Source organism: Berghia stephanieae, chromosome 2, assembly GCF_034508935.2.
Source record: "Berghia stephanieae isolate SIO BIC M18660-M18661 chromosome 2, UCSD_Bste_1.3, whole genome shotgun sequence".
Classification (NCBI taxonomy): domain Eukaryota; kingdom Metazoa; phylum Mollusca; class Gastropoda; order Nudibranchia; family Aeolidiidae; genus Berghia; species Berghia stephanieae.
The window spans coordinates 22,913,107-22,925,606 of NC_088361.1; the positions used below are offsets into that span (position 1 = coordinate 22,913,107).

The 12,500-nt window shown below is 36.3% G+C and overlaps 1 protein-coding gene across 3 annotated transcripts in view; it reads right to left on the reverse strand.

The window, feature by feature from the left end:
- Positions 1–10,805: 10,805 nt before the first annotated feature.
- The window catches only part of LOC144964504 (ceramide glucosyltransferase-like), a 47,969-nt gene continuing 46,274 nt past the window's right edge, over positions 10,806–12,500 (reverse strand). For all 3 annotated transcript variants that reach the window (XM_078898879.1, XM_078898878.1, XM_078898877.1), the window contains exon 11: positions 10,806–12,500. This exon is cut by the window's right edge and continues 1,937 nt beyond it. The gene's annotated coding sequence lies outside the window, so the exon portion shown is untranslated.

Sequence of the window (12,500 nt, forward strand, 5' to 3'; positions counted from 1 at the left end):
TTTGTGTAATAGAGAATAGTTGTCGTTGGGTTGCAAGTTATTTTCATGACAAAAATGCGACGACAGCAATCTTGAGTTGTCAGACTAGTGAATGAAGAGAGCTCACTGTTGTAATGGAAATCTCAAAAAATATTAGCTAGGCCCATAATTACGTTCAGATGTCAGACCTGAATACATGTATACGTCGGGTACATCTCAAATTCACCCATTTATTCAGATGATTTAAGTTTGTTAATTTGTTTGTTTTTAAGAGTTTTACGGCCCTTGCGACACATTTAGGTCATTTCAGCGCCAGTAGGACGGAAGAATATAGGCTCGTCAAAAGATTCTATATTATTTGCAATTGAAAGCACACAAGAAAAAGGAAGAACAAGGTTTTTTTTTGTTGAAGAAATACGAAACAGATTTAGATTCCAAGAACACACTGTAGACGTCTAGGTGTACTCAGCTAAAAGTTTCATTTAGCTTTTTTATATAGCGCAATATCCACTAAAAGTGTTCAAAGCGCTTTACAAAGGGTCCCTGGCCAACAGCAACACGTAACATGTAGAACGAGACATAACGCCTGTTATGTGATATTACAATTTTTTTCCCGACAGAGACAACGCTGTTGACGGCCAGGTACTCATTTTACACCTGAGTATGGTGAGAGAATGTGAATAAAGAGTCTTTTCCAAGGACGCAACTATGCCTTACGATCCGAAAGCGAGTGTCATACCACAAGGCCACATAGCCGCACAAGCGCACGATCCCATCAAGAGGAATACAAAATGCTTACATACCATTATAAAAATAAAATAATAATAATAAATAACAAAGTATTAAATAGAGATTATTTACAATGAAAAATCTCTCATCCTACGGCTTTGAAAATGGCCAGACAAAACCAAATGTGACCGCTCGTCTCAAAACGGTATTAAGTCGGGATGATTAAGATGCTGAAAATGGGATTTGTAGCCAGAAATATCAGATTTGTTTGTTTGTTGTTTGTTTTTAAGGGTTTTACGGCACTTGCAACACATTTAGGTTATATCAGCGCCAGTAAAAAGGAAGAAAATGGGACAGTAAAAAGTTCTAGAATTACATTAAAGCATCCAAGAAAAAGTAAGACAAAGGGGAACTGGAACAAATAGGGATCAGATGTAGATTCCAAGAGCACACCATCAATGTTCTTAGTTTGAGATCACCAATAAGTCCATGCGGACACAAGCACGGCCCCCACTAAGAGGAATACACTCAAATGCTTACATTATAAATTAGAACAAATAGAATAATACATAACAGAGAGATGATTTACAAGGAAAAAAATATCATCTCCCAAAACAATAACTATGCATTCGACTGTTTCCCTCCCAGCCAGGACCCCGACCAGGCCAGGACAAAACCAAGCAATCTCATTCCAAGACAAAGACAGAATGCAAGTTGGAAAACAGATATAGGGGGATAGAAGACACAATAAGTACCCCCCTGCCCACTATGGGAGGTAGGAACCCCACCCAGAAATATCAGATTTAAGTTGAGTTAGTTATGCTTTATAGAGGGGAAGGAATATCATATTTTACCGTGCTAAATACCAACGTTTCATATTTTTGACCAGTTTAACCATATGTTGATTTTTAGCATCTGATCCATGCCGACATAATACCGTTTTGAGACGTTGGGTCACAAATAATCCCATTCCAAGACAAAGACAGAATGCAACTCAGAAAACAGACATAGGGAGACAGACGACACAGGAAGTCACCTCTTGTCCACCATGATAGGCCAAGGACCCAGCCCAGAACTCATCCTTTTATTCAGATGGTTTCAGTTATAACAAATATCAACATTCCATTGCATGTGTTTCATGATAGTTTGGTTTATTCACAGCAGAAGACGTAGTCATATAAGAGAAATTTTTTAAAAATTACTTGATTATTTTTCACGAGCAGTCATAGCCATACAATCTCCACACAATCTTCATTAAGACAGATTCTTACAATCTCAACAAATATAGTTTGTTTGTTTTTGTTTTTAGGGGTTTTACGACGCCTGCTACACAATAATGTCACATCAGCGCCAGTAAAAAGAAGAAAATGGAATAGTCCAAAAAAATAATAATCTAGAATTACAATTAAAGCACCCACGATAAAATAAGACAAAAGGGAATTGGTACAGATTGGGAACAGATATAGATTCAAAGAGCATACCATCAATGTACTTGGTTTGAGATCACCAGCACAGGATCCCACTAAGAGGAACACACTAAAATGTTTACAAAACATGTTAAAACAAAAATTATAACTTACAAGGGGAAATAAAATAATAACAATCACAAAGATGGTGGAGAGCTGCTTTTCACCAGCGCGTCACACACCAACATACACTCTGATATCACTATCACCTCCCAAAACTAACACTATACGTTCATTGACTGTTTCCCTCCTCTTAGCCAAGGACTCCAACAAGGGCCATGACAAAACCAAGTAATCCCATGCCAAGACAAAGTCAGAAAGTAACTCAGATATTAGAGAGATAGAAGACACAGTAAGTGACCTCCTGCCCACCGTGGGAGGTCAAAAGTACCAGCAAGTGACCTCCTGCCCACCATAGGAGGTCAATAGACACAGCAAGTGACCTCCTGCCCACCGTGGGAGGTCAAAAGTACCAGCAAGTGACCTCCTGCCCACCATAGGAGGTCAATAGACACAGCAAGTGACCTCCTGCCCACCGTGGGAGGTCAAAAGACCCCACAAAGCAGTCTTCACTACGAACAGATTTTTACAATCTAAAAAAACCCCCAAAAAAAACGATATTAGACTGAATGTCATTTACAAACAACCAATTGTAACATTTACAATCATTGAAGGAAGTGTAAATCATCTCCCGACGTAAAGAACAAAAAGTGTGAAAATAATTTTCTAAATTAAAAATATTAATAGCAGTAAATGGGTTAAGGTGGAAGGAAATAAAATAAAAGCAACATATTTCACAGGAATGCTTTCAGTAGTAGTAGTAGTAGTAGTAGTAGTAGTAGTAGTAGTAGTAGTAGTAGTAGTAGTAGTAGTAGTAGTAGTAGTAGTAGTAGCTTTTTTATGCTTTTAAGGGTTTTACGGCGCTTGCAACACATTAAGGTCATATCAGCGCCAGTAAAAAGGAAGAAAATGGGATAGTAAAAAATTCTAGAATTACAATAAAGCATCCAAGAAAAGGGAAGACAAAGGGGAATTGGTTCAAATAAGAAACAGGTGTAGATTCCAAAAGCACTCTATCAAAGTACTTAGTTTGAGATCACTAAAAGTCTCATCCAGACACAAGCACAGGTCCCCGCTAAGAGGAACACACTCAAATGTTTTACAAATCATATATATTATAAAGAAAGCATAATACAGTGCATAACAGAGAGATGATTTACAATGAAAAAAATATCATCTCCCAAAACTAACTATACATTCAACTGTTTCCCTCTCAGCCAGGGCATCTGGCCAGGACCAGGACAAAACCAAGTAATCTCATTCCAAGACAAAGACAGAAAGCATGTTGGATATAACAGATATAGGGGATAGAAGACACGGTATGTACCCCCCTGCCCACTATGGGAGGTAGTAGTAGTAGTACAATAACAGCGCATCTCAAATATTTGTATAACATTGCTATTACTAAATACAATAATATATAGAGATTAACAGAATTAATAAAAAACAAGAGTGCTATCCAATCGTTTTTTTTCAAAACTCAAATTACACTCTATAAGATCACAAAAGAAAGACCAATCTCCCTTGACATTTTACAACAACGATGGCAACTTTTCGGTCACATACTACGCAGGGACAAAAACATACCAGCTAACCAAGCCATGTCGGGATATTTCCAAAAACACGGGAACCTTTTTAGAGGAAGACCGATCACAACACTCCCTGTGATCCTAAACAAAAACCTCACAACACTTGGACAAAGCATTAGTCTCATAACGGCAGGGGACCTTGAAAATCTGAGAACCCTAGCAGAGGACCGGCAATATTGGAGACACCTCACACAGGAAATACTGGAAACAGCCAAGGCGACCCGATCTTTCGGTCGAGACGCGAAAGGCATCTAAGTCAAGTAAGTCAAGTCAAATTATGTCCCCTTTCTTTAACTTCAAAAAGAAAGCCAAGTCTTGTTGAGTTCCTGATGCCAATGTTTCACGTTAAACCTTTTAATTGTCTAAAATAATGATCGCTAAATATAAGAGGTCAAATTAACAATATTATAAAAATGGCGGCCAAGAAACTTTGTAGAAACCTTTTTAAACGCCACATTATCCTCAAAACCGGACCAAACAAGATTTATTTATTCAATCTTTCATGTGAAGAATATAAATACTTTAATTATTCATCATTCCCCTTGCCTCCCCCCCCCCCCCCCCCCCACCTCAAATTATAAACAGTCTAATATATTATAATAAAAATGGCGACCAAGTAACTACGTCAACAAAATGAATACTGGATACCAGCGGGAGATCCATCCTGTCATTGACACCAACCAGACAAGAGTTATTTTAAATTAATAAACATTACAATATTTAAAGCACATGCCAATTAGCCGGTAGATAACCACGCCTCTCGGACAATCGTCATCATGTAAACAATGGCAGTGATTGGTAGACACAGCAAACTACACAGCTTCTACTATCGATGGTATGTGTTAAGTAAAATACCCACTGTTTTACCGCTTGATCAGTAGAATCAGCACAGAAAACTGTGTAAACTTAAACGTTTTTAATATGATCGAGAAAACCATGTGATAACTAGTCACCCATTTGTCGGTATAAAAACAATAACAATGATCAGATGAAGGTCGAATTCGTTCACGTTATTGTTTATAAACATCCAACTATGTTTGTCCGAGCACGTGTGAAGGTGTGTCACAAATTCCATGTTTTGATTGGTGAAAAATCTACTGGTTAATTATTTCACGTGTTAATACTTTAAGTATGCGTTATCATAGCACAACCCCCCCCCCCCCTTTCCCCCCCCGCCCCCCCCCCCCCCCTCTCCAACTCAAACTACACACCGTGGCCTACACTCATGTTTGGTTAAATCAACACATTTTTACTTGAGACCAATCATCGCAATACAGAATTATGTCAAAGTGACACTAATAGCTCTAATGAAATGTGACCCTTTCTATCAAAATGGTTGTCCGCTCTCACGAGAGATTTTGGAGACTTTTAGTTGAACAAGAAAAGAAATTCTCATTTACTTAATCTTAGGGGGTCCCGATAGCTCAGTTGGTAGAGCACTTGCTTCACACGCAAAGGGACCGAGATCAATCCGGGGTGCGGTCGAGGCCGACCTGTCCACCCAGCAGTGAATGGGTAGTTGGGCCTGTTAGATTTGGCAGAAAGTACTTTGCGATAAACGAGCATCCTATTCAAAGGATAGCAAACAATTGCTAATGTCCGTTTCACGCTTTAGAAACTGGGATAAATTCCAGCTCCATGGACCCAATAGCTCTGAAGGACTACTTAATCTGAACAAACATTGACATGAACATAATTTTATTCATTTATTCAACCATCATTGACATGTAAAAATTGAAAACAATAGCTTTCAAGTGTAGAATTATCAGGCAACCCACAAATACAACAACTTTGCAATGAAATATTTCATACAAAATTCGACCGAGCAACTACAAAACTATGCATGATCACGATATTTATATTTAGAGAAAGAAAAATTCAGTGATAGAAAATCGCATCCCAACTTCATGAAGGATTACAATTTATTGTTTTGTTTGTTTTTAAGGGCTTTACGGCGCTTGCAACACATTTAGGTCATATCAGCGCCAGTAAAAAGGAAGAAAATGGGATAGTAAAAAGTTCTAGAATTACAATAAAGCATCCAAGAAAAGGGAAGACAACGGGGAATTGGTTCAAATAAGAAACAGGTGTAGATTCCAAAAGCACTCTATCAAAGTACTTAGTTTGAGATCACTAAAAGTCTCATCCAGACACAAGCACAGGTCCCTACGAAGAGGAACACACTCAAATGTTTACAAATCATATATAATATGCCTACAAAACATACTACAGTGCATAACAGAGAGATGATTTACAAGGAAAAAAAATATCATTTCCCAAAACTACAACTATACATTCGAGTGTTTCCCTCCCAGCCAAGGAATTCCAGCCAGGGTCAGGACAAAACCAAGTAATCTCATTCCAAGACAACGACAGAAAGCATGTTGGAAAACAGATATAAGTATAAGGGGATAGAAGACACAGTATGTACCTCCCTGCTCACTATGGGAGGTAGGAACCCCACCCAGCTAACTCTCCTAATAAAAGTAAAATTTTACAAGCATTGTTCTATTCTTAACGATAAAAATATTTTGGTCATACCGGCTTATTCATTCATTCATTCTGATTAAAGCTATGAAATTACGATCCATCTCGTTAAAAAATATTTCAAGGGTGATTTGTTCCAATGAAAATTAATCTTGTCAGTTGAGTAGTAGTTTTATACCCTATGCACAAACAACGATGTATTGAGCAACTTTTATGAGTGGGTTAAGTCGGAACTAGGATGCAAAAAGAATACAAAGTATTTAAAGACTATTTTTAACCTGTCGGGATGCGGCAGATGAGGACATAAAGTGTATTTTGCGTAAATCAAAATGTTTATTAATTTTTAATAATAATAATAACAATAATAATAATAATAATAATAATAATAATAATAATAATAATAATAATAATAATGATAATAATAATAATGATAATGATAATAATAATAATAATAATAAGAAGAAGAAGAAGAAGAAGAAGAAGAAGAAGAAGAAGAAGAAGAAGAAGAAGAAGAAGAAGAAGAAGAAGAAAATGAAGAAGAAAATGAAGAAGAAGAAGAAGAAGAAGAAGAAGAAGAAGAAGAAGAAGAAGAAGAAGAAGAAGAAGAAGAAGAAGAAGAAGAAGAAGAAGAAGAAGAAGAAGAAGAAGAAGAATATTAATAATTAATACTATAATTTATTTCTAAAGCCCAATACTATAAACTGACTTGACTTTCATTGAAATCATCAGGTCAACAATACTGATATCCATGCCAATTATCCAACAACGTTTAGCAAATGGTTTTTACAAATTGTCGACAAGTTGACAATTGCTATGGTTTTTGGTTATAACGAGAGGCAGTGGGGGGAGGCGCAAATATAATAATAATAATAATAATAATAATAATAATAATCAAAACAAAAACAAAGACCCTCATATAATAAAGAATAATAGGGCATAAGTAATTTTGTAAGTCTTCATTTAATATGTGCTATAAATCATAGATATTTAAAATTTACAAAACGATTAAGAGATTAGATATTTGTTTTGTCATCATGATCAGCATCAACAACAAATTAAAAGTGAAAATTAAAACTTTTAAGATTAAGATCAAACACATAAATAAATGGCTTTTAAAGGTCAAATAATATAAATCTCAAACTCAAGTTAAAACAGACGCTTACTGAAAAGTAAAGAGTTTAAAGCTAAGTAGGGACCTGAAAGTAATTGCACATCATATCCGTGAATGGGGATTGTGGGAAGTGGTTTTCTTGTAAAAATCTTTATTAACATTCATTGGGGGGATGGGGAAGGAGATTTGCCAGCATTTTTAATACAACAAGACCCTCTCTTTGCTCGTTTCTTCTTAGGGGTTACGGCCCTTTTGGAGGAGGGGTGGTGGGCGGGATAGAGCACATTCCCAGCATTTTTAATGCAACAAGACCCGCTGTTTGCTTACTCAAAGGGTTTACGACACTAGCAAGACCCGCTGTTTGCTTACTCAAAGGGTTTACGACACTAGCAAGAGCCGCTGTTTGCTTACTCAAAGGGTTTACGACACTAGCAAGACCCGCTGTTTGCTTACTCAAAGGGTTTACGACACTAGCAATACCGTTAGGTCTTTTCAACACAGCTGAAAAGGCTCGGTGGAATAGTCAGAGGTCGAGTAGAGATGGGTCTAAAAGAACCTAAAAATGTTTTTTTTTTTATGTTTTTTGTTTTTAAGGGTTTTACGGCGCTTGCAACACATTTAGGTTATATCAGCGCCAGTAAAAAAGGAAGAAAATGGGATAGTCGAAAGTTCTAGAATTACAATTAAAGCACCCAAGAGAGAGTAAGACAAAGGGGGATTGGGAACAAATAGGGATCGGATGTAGATTCCAAGAGCACACCATCAATGTACTTAGTCTGATATCACCTATAAGTCTCACTCAGACACAAGCACAAAATCTAAAAGTGTCTCCAGCGACAACGATTTGACACATTCATGAGAAGATGCCTATTGGGTTTTTGAAAGAGGTGTCGTATTATGATAAAGAAATCCATATCAAGCATTTAAGGGTTTTTAAGGGTTTTAAAGGGTTTTTAAGGGTTTTACGGGGATTGCAACACATTACCATGCATTTTAAAGACAGTATATGTAAAGATGATTATATATAAAAATGTTTCAACTTGAATGAAATACAACTTTTTATTATTATTATTATTTATTTTTTGAGACAAATAATAATAAATATCATAATAAAGGAATAAAAACGGAATGTAGTAGCATGAGTCATTACTAAAAATAGCATAAAATCGATCACACAATGTTTAAGTCTGAGTATAACAAGGATATGGTAAAAGGAAAATAAAAAGGAATGTAAAATTATAAATAGACTTTGGGGAAATGATAGAATTGTACATTGGAACAATGGTGATGGGGGTTTTGTTTGTTGTTTTTTGTTTGTTTTGTTTGGTTTTAAGGGTTTGACGGCGCAGTAACAGTTTTAGGTCATTGACGGCGCAGTAACAGTTTTAGGTCATTTCAATAACAGTAAAAAGGAAGAAGAGACAACGGCAAAAAGTTCCAACCAGTCACTTGTACAAACAAGGTGGAATTGCCCTAAAGGTTACCAAAAATTTAAAAAATTAACCCCCCCCCCCCCCCCCCCCAAAAAAAAAAAAAACCACTTAACAAAAACATAGCATAACAACAAGTAAATAATATGTGATAATATTAATATTACACAGAAAAGATCATTTCCAAGAAAGAAAAATATCTCACCTAGAAAAAAAAACAAAAAAAAAAGATAGATCATCCATATCTGAGTGTCTCTCTTCAGTGAGAAATTACCAGCAAGCCAGGATACAGCCAAATGCAAGGGATGCATGATAACGCGACAGAGGGGAAAATATATTTTAGCACTGCTTGTTTGTTTTGTTTTTAAGGGTTTTACGGCGCTTGCAACACATTTAGGTTATATCAGCGCCAGTAAAAAGGAAGAAAATGGGATAGTAAAAAGTTCTAGAATTACAAGTAAAGTACCCAAGAAAAAGTAAGACATAGGGGAACTCGGAACAAATAGGGATCAGATGTAGATTCCAAGAGCACACTATCAAAGTACTTAGTTTGAGACCACCTATAAGTCTCATCCGGACACAAGCACAAAATTACAACAAAGAGGAAACACTCAAATGCTTACATTATAAATTAAAATAACAAATATAATAATACATAACAGAGAGATGATTTACACTGCAAAAAATATCATCTCCCAAACCAATAACTATGCATTTGACTGTTTCCCTCCCAGCCAAGACTCAGAGCCAGGACAAAACCAAGTAATCTCATACCAAGACAAAGACAGAAAGCATGTTGGAAAACAGATAAAAGGGGATAGAAGACACGGTAAGTACCTCCCTGCCCACTATGGGAGGTCAGGAAGCCCACCCAGATAGCACTGCTTAGCCTTGGGAACTGACATTCTCTTACCCTAAAGGCAATTCTACATATCGCACTATGACCTCTTACCCTAAAGGTAATTCTACATATCGCACTATGACCTCTTACCCTAGAGGTAATTCTACCTATCACACTATGACCTCTTACCCTAAAGGTAATTCTACCTATCGCACTATGACCTCTTACCCTAAAGGTAATTCTACCTATCGCACTATGGCCTCTTAACCTAGAGGTAATTCTACCTCTCACACTATGACCTCTTACCCTAAAGGTAATTCTACCTATCGCACTATGACCTCTTACCCTAGAGGTAATTCTACCTATCACACTATGACCTCTACCCTAAAGGTAATTCTACCTATCGCACTATGGCCTCTTACCCTAAAGGTAATTCTACCTATCGCACTATGGCCTCTTACCCTAAAGGGAATTCTACCTATCACACTATGGAGAAGAAGATAATGATAACATTGTAAGTAAGCGTCTTACAAGCGTCATGTCTCATGCTGCATGATAAGTGTTGCTGTTAGCTTGGGACCCCTTGCCAAGGGTGTTGAGAACATTAAAATTTAGTGGATATTGAATTGGGCTACATAAAACCTCAAGACGATGATGAGGAGAATAATAATGGCGGTGGTGATTGTTGATGATATTTTCCAGAGAGCGTAGATAATTCTACGCTCTCTGGTATTTCTCATGTGTGACGTCATAACATCGTAACACATTTAATACATTGAGTAAATGGAGATAAAAATACGTTGTAAAACCAATAAAATGCTGGTGTGTAAGATAACGGTTTGCTGCTGGTTGTTGAAAAAAGTGTTGGGCCCATTTTAAAACCAACATTAATTGTAGATACACGATACTGCCTGCATCCAAAACACACACTCACTCTCTCTCTCTCTCTCTCTCTCTCTCTCTCTCTCTCTCTCTCTCTCTCTCTCTGTGTGTGCCTTGCTTCCCCTCGTCCCCACCCCCTTCTCTCTCTCTCTCTTGCTTCCCATCGCCCCTCTCCCCCCCCCCCCCCCCCCCCTCTCTCTCTCTCTCTCTCTCTCTCTCTCTCTCTCTCTCTCTCTCTCTTTCTCGCCCATCCTTCCCTTTTCCTTCAATCTAATGTAATACAATTGGTACATAAAACATAATTCAATACTTAAACATGATCATAAATAGTGTAATCTCACTCAAAAATTTAAAATAAGAATCAATAAAATCAACATAATTTGATTGAGCAAAATAAATACAAATAAAAGTGAATACTTTTTTTAAAACAATGGTTGATCGATTTATAATTTCACTTTATTATTTTTAAAATCAAATCTAGTTGCAGATATTTTTCAAACTATAAAGAAGACTTCTATTTTTATTTCTGAAATTAACTGTCCCTAGAGTTTCATTTTAAAAGACTATGACTGCACTACACTTTTGCAAAATTTGCAGGAAAGCACAAAAAAATTTTTGTTTAAAAATCAAACAAACAAAAAACCTACCTTACAACTAAAACAAAACAAACAGAAAAAAATATAAAAACCAAAAAAAAACAACCCTCAACCATTTTTTTTCAGGAAAGCACAAAATATATTTTTTTAATAACAAAAAAACTAATTTAAAACTTTAAAAAAGCAACAAAAAAACCCCCAAAAAACCCTCACCTTTTTATAAACACACATGTTAATCATTCCAGTATTTAAAAGAGCATGGACAATTTGTTTATCGGGTATCGGGTATCGACACTGAACTAACTTCGATCATTTTATAAAGGCTTGCTTTATTCCCCATGATTCATTCGTCAAATGTGTACAAACTCGAGACCATTCAGTTTTGCGGATGTAACAATTTTTCAATTGCTTTATTGACACCTTTGTATATTTGATTACAAAAAAAAAAAAAAAAAAAAAAAACAAACAAAACAAAAACAAAACAACAAAAACTTGACAAAACCAAACAGAAAATGAAGAAAAAAACTACCATGGTAACTAATGAGATTCATGTCAGAAGAGAGTAAAATCTATCCTGTCGTCATGCCTATAAATAGCTCATTGTTGCATATTTCATAAAGGGACTGTTTGCATTTGGTTCTTTTTTAAATGGCAAGAATAAATTATAAAAAACCTGACATGTGAATCGGAGTGATCACTCCATTCCTGACCCTCTCATAACGGCCAGATGAACACCATTTATAGTTTATGACTTTCCAGAATAGACGTATGTACATTTTAGTGAGAACCAAATTACACTGCCTGTATTCATCAATAAAGAAGAACCAGTTACAAATGAAATAGGTCTGTTATGTATGTGGGCAGGGAGTGATCTTCTCGTTTGAAGTCCTTTCCCCTAACAAATCATGTTTTATCGGGACACATCTAAAAATACATATTGAGTCAAAGGTGTCTTAATGTACAACATAAGATTTTGAGAACAATAATTTTAAAATATATTATATCTGTTGAGATCTCTTCCATATCACGAGGAAGTGCTCAGAGCGCTTTACAGGGAGGGGCATCAACAATTCAATTTGGAAAACAACAAAGTCTTAAGATGCTTTTTTAAATATGTCTTCCGATGAAGAATGCCGTGTTTCTTTTGGAAGTTAGTTCCAGAGGGTTGAGATGTTTCGAGAAAAGGAGCGTCTTCCACGAGAAACTTCAGAGTTCTTTCATTGAGTGACAAGCAATTTTCCAACGGACGACGATGTTCAAAAAACAAAATGCAGTGTATTAGATCTATCTAGTCAGATTAGAACAATCGAGGCCAAATTAAAAATAATCA